This window comes from Hyposmocoma kahamanoa, unplaced genomic scaffold (assembly GCF_003589595.1).
Source record: "Hyposmocoma kahamanoa isolate Upper Pololo Valley unplaced genomic scaffold, ASM358959v1 64, whole genome shotgun sequence".
Taxonomy (NCBI): Eukaryota; Metazoa; Arthropoda; class Insecta; order Lepidoptera; family Cosmopterigidae; genus Hyposmocoma; species Hyposmocoma kahamanoa.
This window is the reverse complement of record NW_020653852.1, coordinates 6,327,954-6,344,779: the sequence shown is the minus strand read 5'-3', so window position 1 is coordinate 6,344,779 and position 16,826 is coordinate 6,327,954. Positions and strand designations below refer to the sequence as shown.

The window sequence follows — 16,826 nt, the reverse complement described above, 5'->3', positions numbered from 1 at the left end:
CAAGTGATATATTTGTCTATTGTTGCATGTCAAATCCAGTACGGCGGCTACAGTGGGGAAAGAAATTGAGTCCTGTGTAATCCTAATATAGTATTTACCACGTATTTACAAATAAATCCAATTTCTTTTGGTAAATACTAATTTTGCGGTCCTATATTATTGATGGAGCAGATATAATAAATAAGCATGTGTTATTTTAGCGACAAGAAAAAATATGATTTGCTACTTGTGCAAATTAGTTTCACACGCTTTGTTCTCGTTTTGTCAGTAAGTATTAATAAATGGTCAGTGATTTAAATCACTGACGTTTACTGTTAACAATAAAAGACAAATAGACCAAGTGATTTATAAAGACGCTTTATTACGTCAGTCCTAATTAAATTTGTTCATTATTATGTTGCGCACATTGAAAAGTTATTCATGCTTCTAAATACAAGAAAGGCCTATTTACATTTTGTGTAGTTAACATAGAAAATCAAAAGTACACTATGTGACGATTTGGGTGTAATTTGTGATTGTCTATGTATGTGTCCATGGCACTCGCCACACAGAATTTCCTTAGTGCGGGGCTATGTATGTGTGCGACGAAGAAGCACTTTGCGTGCAACAACTTTACAACCAGTTACAAGTAGTTTATATTCGTAGTTGTCAAAAACTACGAAGGAAGTAACCTAACGTAATATCGTCAACCACATTACGTGGCATAGGTAAGTCTTTCCTAAATTTTTTGAGCAAAATTTTTCCTAAATTTGTTGTTCTCCGAAGACGGATTCAAACTTTCTATGATTTTTTTGGTCCGTGCATCACGAAGAGGCTCGTGAGTGGTGATTCAGATGCGTCTGTTGCGGTGCATAGATCATGCATAGCGAAAAATGGGCAAGGTCATTGCGTGGAGATGCGATGTCACTCTGTAACTGGTTAATTTATTTATATGAAATAGGCGGGGCCGGTGCGTGGCTACCGGCTGTGCGAGATAATTGGTAAAATCACGCACCGTGCTTGGGAAGCCGCCTAAGTAACGAGTTGATAATCTAATATCATTCTGGAAAATGCTATGTCAAGCATGTGGAGTAACAAATAAACTCTGCTACCAGTTAGTACAGTACCACTACTTCGCTTTGTATTAAAATGTAGGTGGGGATTATGTACAAGTTTGCACAAGTGTCGTATAAATGGCTACGTTTGTGACAACAGAAGTATATTGATATTGACAAATGGGAAAACACAATACGAATTACTTAAATAAAATGTACCCAGTCAAGAGCACGTCAAGGTTAGCGTTTAAGATTTAAATTGTAGTCTATGCTGCTTGCAATAAGAACAGTCCAATAAACAAAATAGTTAAACGTTAGACGGGACTAATAAGTTCATACACAACATAAATTTCTTCTTTGTGGTGTTATATACTAGAGCGTCGGTTCTATTTTTTAGTGGAAAGTGGAAACGATTTCGAATTTTGATAATAATAGAATTTTTTCAGACATTCAATCATAGTTCATATTTGTTGGAAATAAATGTACTTAACAAGTTTAGTGTTAGAATTTACCCAGCTAATGTCAGGGCAAATGGCCACCTCCCCATCATTGGGGACTTCCACCGAATTGCCAATGTACTCAAGATACCGTTTGAGCTGAGATATATGCGATTCAGAGCGATACTACACGATGCGTTGCGACGCATAAACGTTAACGCTGTGTTACTATGTGTGAATTAAAGGGTAAATTAGAACTACATGCCACTTGGTGCGTTAAAACGGGCGCGCGGCGACGGAACGCATGTGCATCGAACAAGGGGCCAGGAGCAGAGATGGGAAAAACTTTTTAAACGTTAATACGTTGTGCCTTTTTTAAAAAAGCGTGCTTTTCTGAACGCATTTTATTTTTAAACTTATAAAATCGTTTAGAAAAACGTTTAAGCGTTTAGACTTTTATGTTAAAAAAGCTTGCAACGTTGTGTTAATAGCGAAAAGCAAGAGTAGACCACTAAAGGTTTTAAGATAAGCAAGTTTCTTGTAAAAGAAGACTTTTATTTTTATTTATAAAATTATTATTCACATTGACGAATTAATTTGTTTAGGAAACAGACGGCGAGACTTGAAATATAGGCACATAAGTTGAAAAGCGTGCTTATTTTAAAAAGCAAATTTTTTACCCAGTAGCCAGGAGATGAAGCGAGGACGGGTGCTGTGAGGCGTAAGTAAGCGGCGGCGGCGTTACGTCGTGACACTGTATTACTAGTGTGGCACTCGGTGAGTTGAAATTATGGCGTTGCGACGGCTCAACGCACCAGCAGAATCCTTGTGGCATCGCTCTCAGCAGTGACATACTTCGCTTTCTGATAATAACCCTATTAAAGAAATACGTAGAATCGTTTTGTCATACTTTTTTTATGATACACGTGACGGGGCACGAACAAGTCGTGCGCACTCAAAGCTTTAAATCACAAAGATCTGAGGGGCATCATCACTGCACCCGTCGCGCTGCCACGAGCCTCTAATTTCGCCAGCACTACTTCAAAAAAGGAACGTTATAATTTACACTTTTTTTTATTTTACTGCTTGGCGACAGAAATAGGTAAGGTGGCAGTATTTCCTTGGATGAACTCTTTCACATCTATTGCTACTACAATATTACTATATTTTACTTTATTTATTTTGTATGCGAAAATGAGACAAAAAATCGTATTTTCTTTCTTCCTATCCTCCTTCTCTTCTGGCCGTCCCTAATTACTGAGCATCATGACTTTGAGCAAGTACACCATCAATCAATCTTCTCCAGTGTACTCTGTCTTTGCCTAGGTGGAGCGCGACGCTCACAGGTACTGCCAGATCTTCAGCCACTTGGGTATCTACACCATCGGCTCGAATTTCGTCTCTTTTTTTCTCTATCCTATAATCTCTCTTTCTAGACTATCAGCACTTCTGCGTGAAATGTGGCCAAAGAATTGCTAAATGCGGAGTAAAACGGCTGCGTTTGCAACCGTAATTAGTCAAGCACGGATACAGGCAATCCTTAATAGGAGACGCCAACACCACATCTCAAACTTCCAATAAACTTTACGAAATATATATAGATTACGCTGGTGTTTCAATAATAGGTAAAGTAATTTTTCTATCAATCGTCAACATACTCATATACGAGTTCATACATGCACGAGAAACAGCCTTCCTTTATTAAAAGTCGATTAAAAATAGAATACATCGTTCAATATCAACAAACATTATGACCCAATCAATAGAGCACACACCATAGTGGTCAATGGATCGCGTCGTAGATTGTTACCAATTAGTAATTACATTAACAGGCATAAAACCAAGCTGTTCTTTGTTTTCTAGAAACGTACCTTACAGTAGTGTAAATGCTATTAAATATGGCGTCTTACGATTATGCCACAAACGAAGACGAGTTTATTGGAAATTAATCTATTTTTTGGATCTAAAATCGCGTGTTTTATTATTATTATTGATACATAGATTTTTTTACAAAGTTTTATTACGTTACCCTTACCTGGTTACCTACCGGCAGCCCCGGTTTGGCAAACAGTCGCTGGTTCGAGTTTAGTCGAATAGAAAGGAATTTTTCTTTGTGTTTGTTTATTGTTGTATCACTAATAGCAACAAACTAGCGGAGTATTTTCACAAAGAATACATGAATATCATGGCAGTAAAAACATAATAATATTCAATAAATAAAATCGCGTAAAATATTACACGATTATTTTAAATAAGAACCAACGTTTCTGGCTCCTTGTAGGTCCCAAGGTCCCAACAGCTAATTGAAATAGCATTAGCAATCAAGCACTTGTATCTAATATTGATGCAAACCGTCATATTCTGAACTTTACTTAAAAAAATAATTATGTAATACTAATGGAGTCAGCATGTTAGAAAAAGTGTAGTATTTCTTTGGCGACGTATTTTTTTTAAACAATTTTTTTTTCATGATACAAAATACGCGACGAAAATTTTTTTTTTATAATAATATCAAGTCACGGGACGAACGAGTCGTGCACCTGATGGTAAGCGACGCGCCTGTCCATAGCAGTTGCAGTGCCATTCGGAGCTTTAAATCGCAAAGATCTGAGGGGCACTGCCACTGCCCGTCATCCTGAGACATAAGTTGACAAGTCCCATGTGCCTGTAATTTCATCAGCACCCTTACCGTTCAAAACTAGGGCGCAGTACTTATGCTCACATTACACTGCTTGGCGGTAGAAATAGGTACTTCCCTGGATGAACTGTTTCACGGGCTTTACTGCTACTACATCTTCATCATTCTAAATAATAAGAAACAGTCCGTATTTTAATAGTTATTTGTTATTATTTTTCAAACTTTACCGTGGGAATCGAGATTCAGTATAAGCACAATTGTTAGCGAAATACGATTGAAAAACATTCTCACGGGGTTACAACATTGTTCTAATGTCTGTGTTTCACCTTATTGAGTGTATTGAATATTACTGGACGAGTAACGAGTATAATGAATGTTTTCGCATATTTCCACGTGCGTTTCTTTCTTACACGATGTTGATAAATAGACAATTTAATGCCAATTCAAAAGTATAGGGGCCTTAGTGACTTGATATTGTTTGTCGGCCAAACTAAACGGGTTTTAGGTTCCTTTGAATTAAATCTCTTTCATATCCTTTGTGAAAGTTTTCCCCTACTTATCTACTTTCATAGTTATTCTGAACTAAAATTGAAAAAACTTTTGGACTTGTTTTGTTTCCGTTCTATACGGTATAATTGCGATTTATTTTTAAAGATTAATGAGGCGGTAAATTGACTAAAGTGAACTTCAAAAACAACTTTATTTTTTTTACTGTTTCAGCAGATTTGCATTAGCGGCGCTGTTTTTTTACAATAATACGATACCAAGTGTCAGGACAAACAAGTCGTGTGCCTGGTGTTAAGCGACACGCCTGTCCATTGTAGTGCCAGTCAAAAATCACAAAAAAAGTCATTGTAGAGACACTGCCACTGCACTTATCACCCTGAGACATGAGTTGAGTCCCATATGCCTGTCATTTCACTAGCACCAATACCCTTCAAAACCGGAACACTGTAATGCTCACATTACTGGTTGGCGGCAGAAGTAAGTAAGGTAGTAAAGTGCTACTGTCCTTATCATGAACAACGTTGACATTTCGAATTTGAGTCATTCACTTATCTGGACTCGACGAAGCGAGATCTACAACCTCCTATAAGCGGTTTTTTATATCTTATATAGTAGCAGTTTTATTGTTAAGCAACATCAGAGTAATTAGCTTAAAAAAAAAAGAAAAATTCTCAGGTGTCAATAACTCGAAAGTGAACAACATACAAATTCGTTGTTTATGACAAGGAGAGCAGAGTACGTCCCTGGACGTACTCTTTCACAAGCTCTACTGGTACTAACGGTTTACCGTTTTAATTTATGTCCATGTTTCGTCGTCTCATTTAATTCCTGGTTCTACTTAAGAGCTGTTACAAACGGCGGCTTTTAGCAGTCATACAAATGCAATGCAAACGCGATGCAGTAGCTAATCGTCAACCTTTACACGCGGGCGCGATTTTAAGCAGCGATGCAAGCGCGTGACTGCATCGATACTAACTCACAATTGCATCCCTACACTTGGGATTTATAGGCGATTATGCAATCACGCGTTTGTATCGATGCAATTGCGTGTTTGTATCGATGCACTCCCGCGTTTGTATCGATGCAGTCGCGCGTTTGCATCGATGCAATCGCAAATGTAGTGATGCAATCGGGCGTTTCACAAACACTCGTTTGCATCGCTGCTAAAAGTCGCCAAGTCCCCGTGTGTAACCACTCTGTCTTAAATTAAACTCTACACTATCCACTTAGGATAGACGGTCCCGTATAGTACGTGATAGTGAATAAACCCTGGTATCGCTTTTAATTCTGGTTGTTTTTGAATGCTATGTGCTTCTATCTATTAATTTTATTTCTTATGACAGGGCGTACAACGAATGGCTAAGGAGTTGTAGCTCCGTGTGCTGGTCTCATTACGCTTAACAAATTACAAACACCACAAAGATATTTTGCGACTATGATACGAAGTAAAGGGCGATTTTTGAAAGTCGTCATTAAGGCGAGGTACCACGCCAGCACATCAAGCTACACATTGACGTATCTTCTTCCGTTGCACTGGTGGCGATTTTCGAACAAAAATGTGTAGTCTGGTGTGCCGTTGTCCGTATTTAAAGGCGAGCGTAGATTTTAGGAGGTGAGTTGTGGGGGGTCGCACCTTACGTACCGTAATCCGCGCGGTGTAAATTAATATGAATAAAATAAGAACAGGCGCAAAAAAATTGACGTCGGCAAGCGCCCGATGGCGAATGCCGCGCAGCGGGCGGCGCGTAGTTTCGTTAATCCGCTGGGTAATTTGGGGTAATGTGAATTTAATTACTATAGGGCTTCAGTAGAAAACCAAAATTTAGCAGGTTCTCCATAGTACTTAAAGAAAAACATCTCAACATAAAAATTATGGTACAACGTTAGATTTTATTGTATAATAATTCGTTTTAGATTTTAGCTTGTTTCCAGGAATTTATAAGATCAAATAAAGTACTCTTATCGTGTAACAAATGAAACAGTTTTTCCCGCTTCTCCTTCGGTGACTCACCTTAACGACTATATGGTTGTGAAATAAAAAATTGGAAGAGAAATACGGTACATCATTTATTCATAGCATACGACATTGTTCAACAATTGTTGTTCAAACTTAAACCTACCACTTTTATTCCACAATATCGTATTAAAATCTACATCTATTGCCAAGCCTTTAAAATAGCCTGAAGTTGTATAGTGTACCAACTTATACGAGTTCCACTAAAAGCCTTACGTTAGTTACGTAAGCGCCGAAATACGATGGTCTATTTAGGAATGAAGCAACCAAAATTGTATTGTACAGGTATTTAACAATATTCTTTATTTTCTCCAAAAGGGAATTTTGCATAGAAAAGAAATATTTGTTTTATTAAATATCAGGTTTTGTTTTACTTTACTACCATGATATTAATTTTTTTTTTGTGAAAATACGTCACTAGTTTGTTGTTATTGTTGATACAAATATCGAACAACAGAAAGAAAAAATCCTTCAATCTGACTGAACTCGAACCAGCGTCTGTTACCACACAGGGGCTACCGTTCTTACCAATTACCTACAATAGTAAAAGTAAGGTTTGTAGCATCTGCACCCGGAGTCGGTTTTTTGCAACGGAACCTGAATGAGCCCAAATGCGAGTATCATGTGATCCCGGGACTGGTTGCTTGTCAAAAGTAATTAAATTTGAGTCGCATCCAGTCCCGGGTTCAGTAGTACCGCGGGAGATGACATTAAATTTGTATCGTCTGAACCCGAATTCATTTTCGATAGATGTTGGTACATTTTGTTGCTTTATGACCTTGTTTCCGAACACAATTCTGATGAAATAATCTTAGCGAATAGGAGGCAGTTCATCGTTCCAAATCTTCGCTTTATTATTTAATTGTATACAATAAACGACGAATAGTGTCTGATGCTTATTTGATGCCTTTGACCTGGCAAGGGAATTAATCTGGTTAGTATGTGTAATACAATATATTAACAGACAGACAACCACACTAATACATCTGATCTCAAAGTAACTAGGGTATTCCCTGTACTAGGAGCACGAGAGGAACGAAATTGGGCAACGGGGCGCAACCCGGTACACCCAGACCAGCCCCCGTAGTATGCCGCCTTGATAAAGATATTATATAATTTTATCACAATAGCGATGTGGCGAGCACCGTGACGTCAGATATTTATATCATCGCAAGTGCCGGCGACCAATGACTGCAAAAGATTAACACAGTGCCAAACGTAGCTGCAAGGTCACAGGTGATTTTAAAACATTTGCAGAGTAATTTTATGAACGTAAAAATTGAGCGCAAGAAACGAGATGAAAAGATATTCTTTGTTTCATGGTTTTCGCAGCGATGATTAAACGAAAAAGACAGCTAGCTATATAGGCAATTTCATATCGCTGTCCTTGTCCTTCAAAATGTATAACAAGAGTTCATTACCAAATAACCAAACTTAGATTTACCAACTGAATTAAATATTGTCACGGGGAGGTATAATACATATATTCTGCGATGCTACGGCCACTGATCCATTTCGAAGAGCTCGTTTCTGTTAGGCCGTCGAGGTTGTTAAATAAATATATGTACATACTCGTATATACATAAAAAAGCATTGCATTTAATCAAGTTAGCCTATTAAGATACTTGATGGAATCAGCCACAATATAATTAAATCCATTAATTGAATGATAGCCGCAATAATTAAAATTGTTGCTGCCATCTTGTGTTAGATAGGCCCACATCACGTTACAAGGATATATGTTGCGTGGTCATTTCAAACAACGTCTTGCTTTATTGATTTTATGAATAATCTTGAATATTGTTTTACTACTATGATATTTTAATTTATTTTTTGTGGAATTAGTCACCACCATTAGTCCAAACTAATTTTATAAATGCGAAAGTAACTCTGTTTTGTCTGTTACGTTTTTACGCCTAAACCGCTAAACCAATTTTGATGAATTTTGGTACAGGGATAGACGGGACTTCGGAGAAGGACATAGGATAGCTTCTGGTCACATAAGTAAATCTTAAATGGGGTGAAACAGGGGACGAAAGTTTGTATGGATGAAAAGACTGTAAATCGCTAATGTGCCTTGACCAGGATCACGGCAATAAAATAGGATACTTCGGTCCACAAAAATATATTCCATAGTTAAGTCAAAAGGAAAAAGCTGTAATAAGGTATATAAAAAACAGGTACAACGCTACAAAACACTGCCTACTTAAATAATAAAAACGTGCGAGACTTACCCCGAAAGGGCCTAGTTATACAGTATTACTAGGTTAGATTAGCATTAAAATTGGCACATGATTTAGGTTGGTAACTGGTAAAAGGATCAAAATTAGACGCAATTAAAAATTAGAGCAGCACTGCTCGCTACAGCGGTTGAGCAGGGAGTGACGACAGAACGAAGCAAAATGAGAATGGCGAAGCAAACGAATTAAGGACGATTCAAAATTTGAAAACGAGTGGCCAGGAACCAGAGAAAAAGTGACAAAAAGGCGACATGACGATGGAAGGAGGTCACATCGTCACATGGAGAACCAGTAAAAATATGAAATGAAAAAAAAAAAACATTCCGTCGATACTACAGGACTCGGAACCTACGTCTTTTTGCCAAACCAAATGCTGACTTAACTAAATTGCGGCGCGGCGATAAAAACAGAAAAAACTTATTACACAAGATCTGTAATAAGTACAGAAAAATTTGTAAGGTTTGGTGAATTGATCTTTAGTTCAGTTGGTATAATCGTGACCCAGGTGGTAAGAAATATAAAACCGTTTATTGCACACATTTTTTTTTTTTTTTGTGTTCGATTTTCGTAGTAGTAATTAAAACATCTTGTTTATTTCAATCTTCTATCTCTGCATTTTCCTTCACGTTCGCTCTGTGATATTTATATGGTTGTTATAGCAACATCCATCCGTTCCATATGACCAAAACATCGAAGCATAGATTTCATATTCTGGTCACAAACATCACCTCTTCCACCACAACGCTCCCTTCTTAATTTATATTTACTTAGGGTTATTTTCGCTCGAAGAGACGTTTTATTATTGAGGCAAAGTTAAATGGCGACAATGCCTAGGTGATCAGCGACTTTCTAAGTTGCTAGTACCCAATATTCATCAATGTAAGCAATGGCTTATGATAAGAAATATAAACTAGTTTTACGGATAAATGTTGAATAGACTGCATGTTAAATTCAGCAAGTATGGTAATATTTGATGATGCTGCAAACGGTTATTGATTGCTCACCTGGTAGTCTGGGCAGTTACTGGCCTGTTGACCGTTTCGGATTTGCTAACTGCCAAGTTATCTAATACTTGAAAACTCGTTCGAGAATCTCAGATTCCGATTCTATTTATATTTTTATGAAGAATAAAGGCGGTTACACACTGCGACTTTTATCAGCGATGCAAACGCGATGCAGTCGTTAATTGTCTACCTTTACACACGCGCGCGATTTTAAACAGCGATGCAGTCGCGCGTTTGTATCGGTACAATCGTTATCACTGCAAAAAATGGCCATCCACTCTAAGAAGGCCTGTATGAAAGATTGACTTTTTTTTGATTGCCAAGAGAGGTTTGTCAGGATCGTCTAAGTGGCGATCGAAAGTCTCTGCTTACCCCAATTGAATTTAAGGGCGCGTTCCCATTATATCGTAACATTTTATTTATCGCTGGACGACTGTCGCGTCTAGCCTGTTCACGTATCACAACTATCTGTCGTGACTGTGTCGTGGACGTTTATTTTATCGTTGAACGACTGTCGTATCTAGCTGTTCCCACTAGATCGTGATGACAATTTATCGGTTCATGGCACCCGCCTTGTCGTTTGCACGACAGAATCGTTTGAAGCTGCGATTATCTGACGTCACATTTTTATCGTGACGTTTTATTTATCGTCGGACGACTGTCGTTCTAGCTCTTCCCATTGTCACGACAGTCTGTCATGGTAGCGTCAAAAAAGTAATGATCGACAGTGAAACGTGCTGTTCTATGTATTAATTAATTTAAATATACAAGTCACGACACTTTAAACTGCATGACTATCTGTCATCGCGACATAATGGGAACGCGCCCTAAGGGCGGAGTATATAATAATGATTGTACTATAAATGTAAATATTTATTTTTGATTATATTTACTTTGTAACATAAACATTGATACATTATCATCATAATTTTAATCGAAAGATGTCCACTGCTGGACAGAGGCATCTTTTAGAGATCACCACAACGACCGGTCTTGCGCTGCTAGCTGCACTCAGTGTTTTCGCGTTATGTACTCCAGTAGGTGCGTCATCAGCATCAGCGCCCGGCGCGCGGGTGGATATATTGGCTCGGTCCGCTCGCACCTTTAAAGTGCTTGGTCTAGCGTATAACGTTTGTTTATGATTTCGACGTGTGGATCTACCCGCTCGTAGCCGCTTCGTCATTGTGAAAGGGAAGGCGCCAAGACCAAGGGCGCGCGGCGCCCGCACTCCAAATGAGCCCTTTGGTTTCATATGTAGATTCATAGGTTTCATAGGTTCTGCGAGCAATGTGTATTATTGGAATAATGTTATTTGATCCTCAAACAAATAATTGATCTAAAATGTAAATATGCAGATTTTTAAATAAACTATATTTTTTTTTGTTTGATATATATCTTAATTGTTCCACCTATATTAGTTACCTAAATGAACTGCATTCAAGGTACCACTATTATTATATTTGAGTATACCAAATTAATATTTGGCATTCAAAAGTAATATCCTCTTTTTTTATCATTGGTTTTTTCTTTTAACGATTGATGACATTTATAACCAGTATATTTATGACATTGATCTCCTAATAAATCTTGGTTGCTTGATAGCGCCCACTATTGACTAGGTTATGTTAGATTAGCATATAAAAAAGCAGCACGAGCTGGGCGAGTGAAGCGAGCTTGTTGCGGCAACGGCCGGCGAGTGCCAGAAGCCAATGTGTTTGTTTCCAAACATGTTTACAGGTCAAATTGTATTATAATTATATAATATTAGTATACAAATATAATCAACATTTACTTTGTTTTAAACATTAGTATCTAAATTTTATTTTTGTCTTAGTTTTCAGGCCCAAAATAAAACTAGCAACGTTAATTTATACAAATCAAACATTTTTTGCGTAGCTCAGAACATATTAAAATATCGATCGATTTAATTTATCGTATGTCTCAGACAAAGACGATCAATCATTAAAAGGGCGACTGTTTAGATTTTTTGCCTGGTGCTTTTGCAAATTTAAAATGATCATTTAAATTCATGCCGTAATTATAATACTTTGCATGGTCCTTGTTACGTAAAAATGTGACGAAATTTTTAAAGTCATGTTTATTGTTAATGCGTGATATCACGTTTGATGTACAAAATGACGAGCTCTTTTTGTATTCTTTTTGGTAATTACTAATTACAAGCTATAATCCGAAAACACATAAATATTTTAACACGTCATTTTAAAAGTACGTCGTTTGTTAAAAGTTTGAGCTAGACCTAGACTCTCCAAGCTTCAGTATAAGTAGGTACTAGTAGACGGGTTCGCTAGAATACCACGCTAGCAGTTTTCAGCATAATTATGTGAACCAAAACGTGGTTAAGAACTTATACAGAGTGTAATAATATATGACTACATTTCTGGAGTTTGTTGTTATGTAAATAATATGAAAATCAGTCAAACGTGGCCTGTAAAGGGCCCGAAACGTTGGTTTTGTTTGAAAAAACAAATATACGCGATTTAAATTCGAAAAATATTTTCATTTCCAATATGAAAATTGACGAAAAAATCAGTTCCAGTTATCAATTTTGAGAATTCAGAATTTTTACGGTGAAACAAGAATCAGTATTTGAATTTTTTTCATGCGTATTATACAAGCACCAGCTGGAGTGGCGTTGCCAGGCAACCGGATAAAGCCGGACATAGTGAGGCTTTTTGGATGCGTGTCCGATAAAATTATGCGGTGTCAAATTGGACTTTTTTTCGTCTTTTGTTCTGGCTTTTGTTCGTCTTTCTATATTAGACCAAGTTTGGTGTTGTTTTGTTTAATTTTAAGTTTAATTTCGTTGTACAGCTGTTGCTATATTAGATAATTAATATTAATTGATTAATAAAGAAGACTGATTTATCGAGTCCTTAGGTTTTGGCGATTGTTACACATAGGAAATGAAACTATTTTTCCGGATTTAAATCGCGTATATTTATTTTTTCACTATAGTTACAAAAGTTATTAATTAAATACCCTATTTTCAATTTTATAAAGGAACATTCCAATTTACGCTACATTGTTTTACAAATTATTTTATTATAACAATATGAAAAGATGGATGGATTGTGTGAAAGATGACATGGATAATAAAGGTGTGAGTATAACAATGACGGCTGATAGGGGAGAGTGGAAGAAAAATACATGTTGTGCCGACCCACCTAGCGTGGGATAAGGGCAGGAAGAACAAGAATATGAATTTTTATTAAGTTAAATTTATTATAATTAATAATGGAAATTAGAATAAATTAAAACATATTTATTTTAACATATAAATTTTAATTATAATTTGGTAGCAGTAGAGCTCCGTTTGAAAGAGTTCATCCAGGTTCCCTGGACGAACTGCCAGCTTATCTATTTCTGCCGCCAAGCAGTAATGTCAGCATTACTGTGTTCTGGTTTTGAAGGGTAAAATTACAGGCACATGGGACTTGTCAACTTATGTCTCAGGGTGACGGGCGCAGTGGCAGTACTCTTCAGATCTTTGCAATTTAAAGCCCTGAACGGTACTGTAAATGGGTACATGTGATGCTTACCACCAGGAGTACAACTTGTTCGTCCCGTCACTTGATATTATAAAAAAAATAATTAGAATTTATGAAGATGTTTTGATAAATATCAAAAATGCCAGGTTTTACATTAAAAAAAATGTCATGTACTACGACACAAAATCCTTAAAAACGTAGGATGTCCGGCCTTTTTACCCAAATGCCCGGCTTAACTGGCTGGTCTGTCTGGCTATACTGTAGACCTAGCAACTTTAAGCTGAAGTATGGTAACACCTTTTTGATACGCTACAGCTTACACACTATCCATACATTATGAGTATTGCATTGTTTTGCATAACATTGCTAACAGTTTTTAAAAATGTTAAAACATTCCGTGATTTTATTTGAATTCGTATAAAAATGTTTCATCGGACGGTTTACCTGGGTGAAATAAAAAACATCTCTCATATATTCGACATAAAGGCGACAGACTTTACTCTTTCATAGCAGTAATGTACTTTTTCGAGTCTCGTCCTCCACTTCGCGTAGATTCGTTAATGACCAAGGGAGGGCCGGGAATGATATATCCTGCTATTCATCGCAACCAGAGCGACAACAGCTGGGAAAATTCTATTAAAATAAAATTTAAAGTAGTCGAAAGTTTTGTTTCAAAAGGATAGTTCTATTTTGTATTACACTTTTATGTTGTTTTAAATCCCTTATGAATAAAATATTACAGTTCAAAGCTTGGAACTTCATTCAACAAAGGTTAATTTTAACAGAATATTAAAAGCAATATGTTTTTATTATATTGAATCGAATTAATATCATAAATTAACCAAATTCATTTTAAATAAAGCAATCATATATGACTTACATATATATTTTTTATCTAAATAAAAAAAGCATAATAATATAAAATAATTATGTACTTTAATTGTATAAAAAAGTTTTGTAGAAAAAAAATTAAACGTGGTTTTCACCGCTTTTGCGCTGATAGCCTCATTTACAATTTGCAAATCAAGTACAGTAATAATCTCAGTACAGAGTAATAAAACAACCAACCTCAAAAGTCATTCATGCCCTAGTTTGCCAGCCTTAAAGGTGAAATATTTTGTTCAAATTTAAATGGGCCCACTTCTGAAGTACCCTCTTTCTAACAAATAACGAATCATCAAAATCGGTTTACAAATACCGCGTTATTGCGTAACATATTAAAAAAAAACCTAAAGTCGAATTGAGAGCCTCCTCCTTTTTTTGAAGTCGGTTAAAATTTGGCAAAGTTTATACTCCTTAACAAAGACCTAAAAAAATTAGTGCTACATCTTGGGGCTTTACTCATTTACTTTAATTTATTTGTGCAAAAAATTACCTGCGAAATGGAACACTCGTCTTAATAAACTTTCTCACACATAATATTTATCACTCAGTGAGATGTTTTATCACGTTGAATGCAAAGATTAATTAAGAAATGTACATGACACAGAATAAATGTTAGAATAAGAACACTACAGGTACAAGAATATATGAGAAATCGATTCGGGATTCTTGGATTTTTCTCGTTGCACTATATCTTCGTGTATTGAGGAAACAGTGTTCTTTTGTGTTTCGCCTTGTGTATTTCTTTTTTGGGTGCTTCATTCTATCATAAAATCTGTAACGGATAAAAGGATTAAGCAGACAACTAGTGGGAGGGGACAAGGAAGGGCCAGTGTATTTGGTAAATACGTAATTACGGACGTACCTTTTTGGTTGCTACAGCAGAAGCCATTATATTTGTTTTATCTGTAACAATACAATATACATAGTTAGGTTAACGACTTGACGGATGAACTTTATAGATAAACTAGGGATTGTTAAGAGTAGGCATTAAACAAATTGTGCTAATAATCGGCCTAAACAAATACACCTACCTTAACAAATACTTCTTTTGCCGTTAAAAAGACGCCTTGCTTATATTAAGCAAATATTTATTATCACACAAGATGATAATATATAGTACCCTTCATTTCACTGATTAACTTATTCTTCACTTAAATTGTGTACCATATATAGTAAATACGTATTGAAAAGTTTTAGGCAAGCCGGCGGGAATCGAGTTATGTGGACGCCTCGCCACTGCTATTTATATTTTACTGTCTTGTGCCGCTATTTTTGTAATTGTGTAACCTGATTTAGATATAATTGAGGTTGTAATTACTTAATTAACATAAATATATTGTGAAATTACTACACTTGTTCGTTATAATTATTAATACAAAGATCGAATACAGACAAAAATCATTCGATCCGGCTGGATTCGAACCAGCGTCTTCTAGCAAACCTAAGCTAAGCTAGACGCTATGCCAACTAAGCCACGGAACGATTCAGCGAACCTTACGATTTTTTTATATGTATTTGTTGCAGATCTTTGTTTTGGTTTTAACGACTTTTTTGGCGTAGCGCCATCTGTGAGAAATCTATTTCTTCACTCAGTCAGGTACCAGCAGCAGACTAGAGATGTCACTTTAATAATTGTAATTAATTTGATTAAATATAAAAATATAGATTTTAAGACTTTCGTGGTTATTCACTAAATGATTATCACTAGTAACAGATTTCTTACCACGGTAAATATAAAAATGTTTCACCACCATGATATTCAAAATTTTTATGCGAAATTACTCCACTAGTTTGTTATAATTATTAATACAAAGATCGAATACGTAGAAAATAATTAGGTTTCCTACAAAATTGATCCCATGTGCTTACAGCGGACATAGTACCTACATTAGTTACGTGTAATTAGGCAAAAAGACGCCAGTTAAATTCATTTTATTTTCACTCGAGAAAAATGGATTCAATCAATCGTCCAAGTCTCTATAATAAAACAAAAGTCAATTTCCATAAAAAAAAGTATGAAGCCATCAATACAATCTAAACATCCATTGCGGTTCATCAATTGAAATTATTCCTGAGTTAGATAGATACCGAAACTCCCCTCCGTCATAATTTATGAAGATCGATACGTCTACGTCCCCATTTAATTAACAGGAAAGAATTTTTATAGGTAAAACTGAGGAAATATGATAAATAGACAATATTTACAGTTTGGGAAACTTATTCTGAAAATTAGTGGCAAATGCAAGAATGAACCAAGACATTATAAAACAGCGTTGATTAGTTAAAGTGCTTCTGAATAACAAGCAACATTATGGCGATTTTCGGGAGTGAAATCTACTGGAATTTCCTGCATACTTGAGACGTTTCGGTGCTTGGCAAAATAACTTGCCGGTGTAAGATGCTTTTGAAAGCAGCTTGTTAAAGTGGCCTCAAGAATTCTGACGCAAATTGAGACGCCTAGCGCTAAACCGACACGACATCTTATTCGCGGGTATCACATAAATGTCAATAATATTATACGTATTGCAGGGTAGGTGTCCTTTATGTGTTGTAAAAAT

At 36.2% G+C, this 16,826-nt stretch overlaps 1 protein-coding gene across 2 annotated transcripts in view; it reads right to left on the bottom strand.

Annotated features, from left to right (window-relative positions):
- LOC113230662 (probable beta-hexosaminidase fdl) overlaps positions 1–16,826 on the bottom strand; it is a 190,870-nt gene that overhangs the window by 101,802 nt on the left and 72,242 nt on the right. For both annotated transcript variants that reach the window (XM_026464681.1, XM_026464683.1), the window contains exon 2: positions 15,131–15,171. The gene's annotated coding sequence lies outside the window, so the exon portion shown is untranslated. The remainder of the gene's footprint in view (positions 1–15,130; positions 15,172–16,826) is intronic.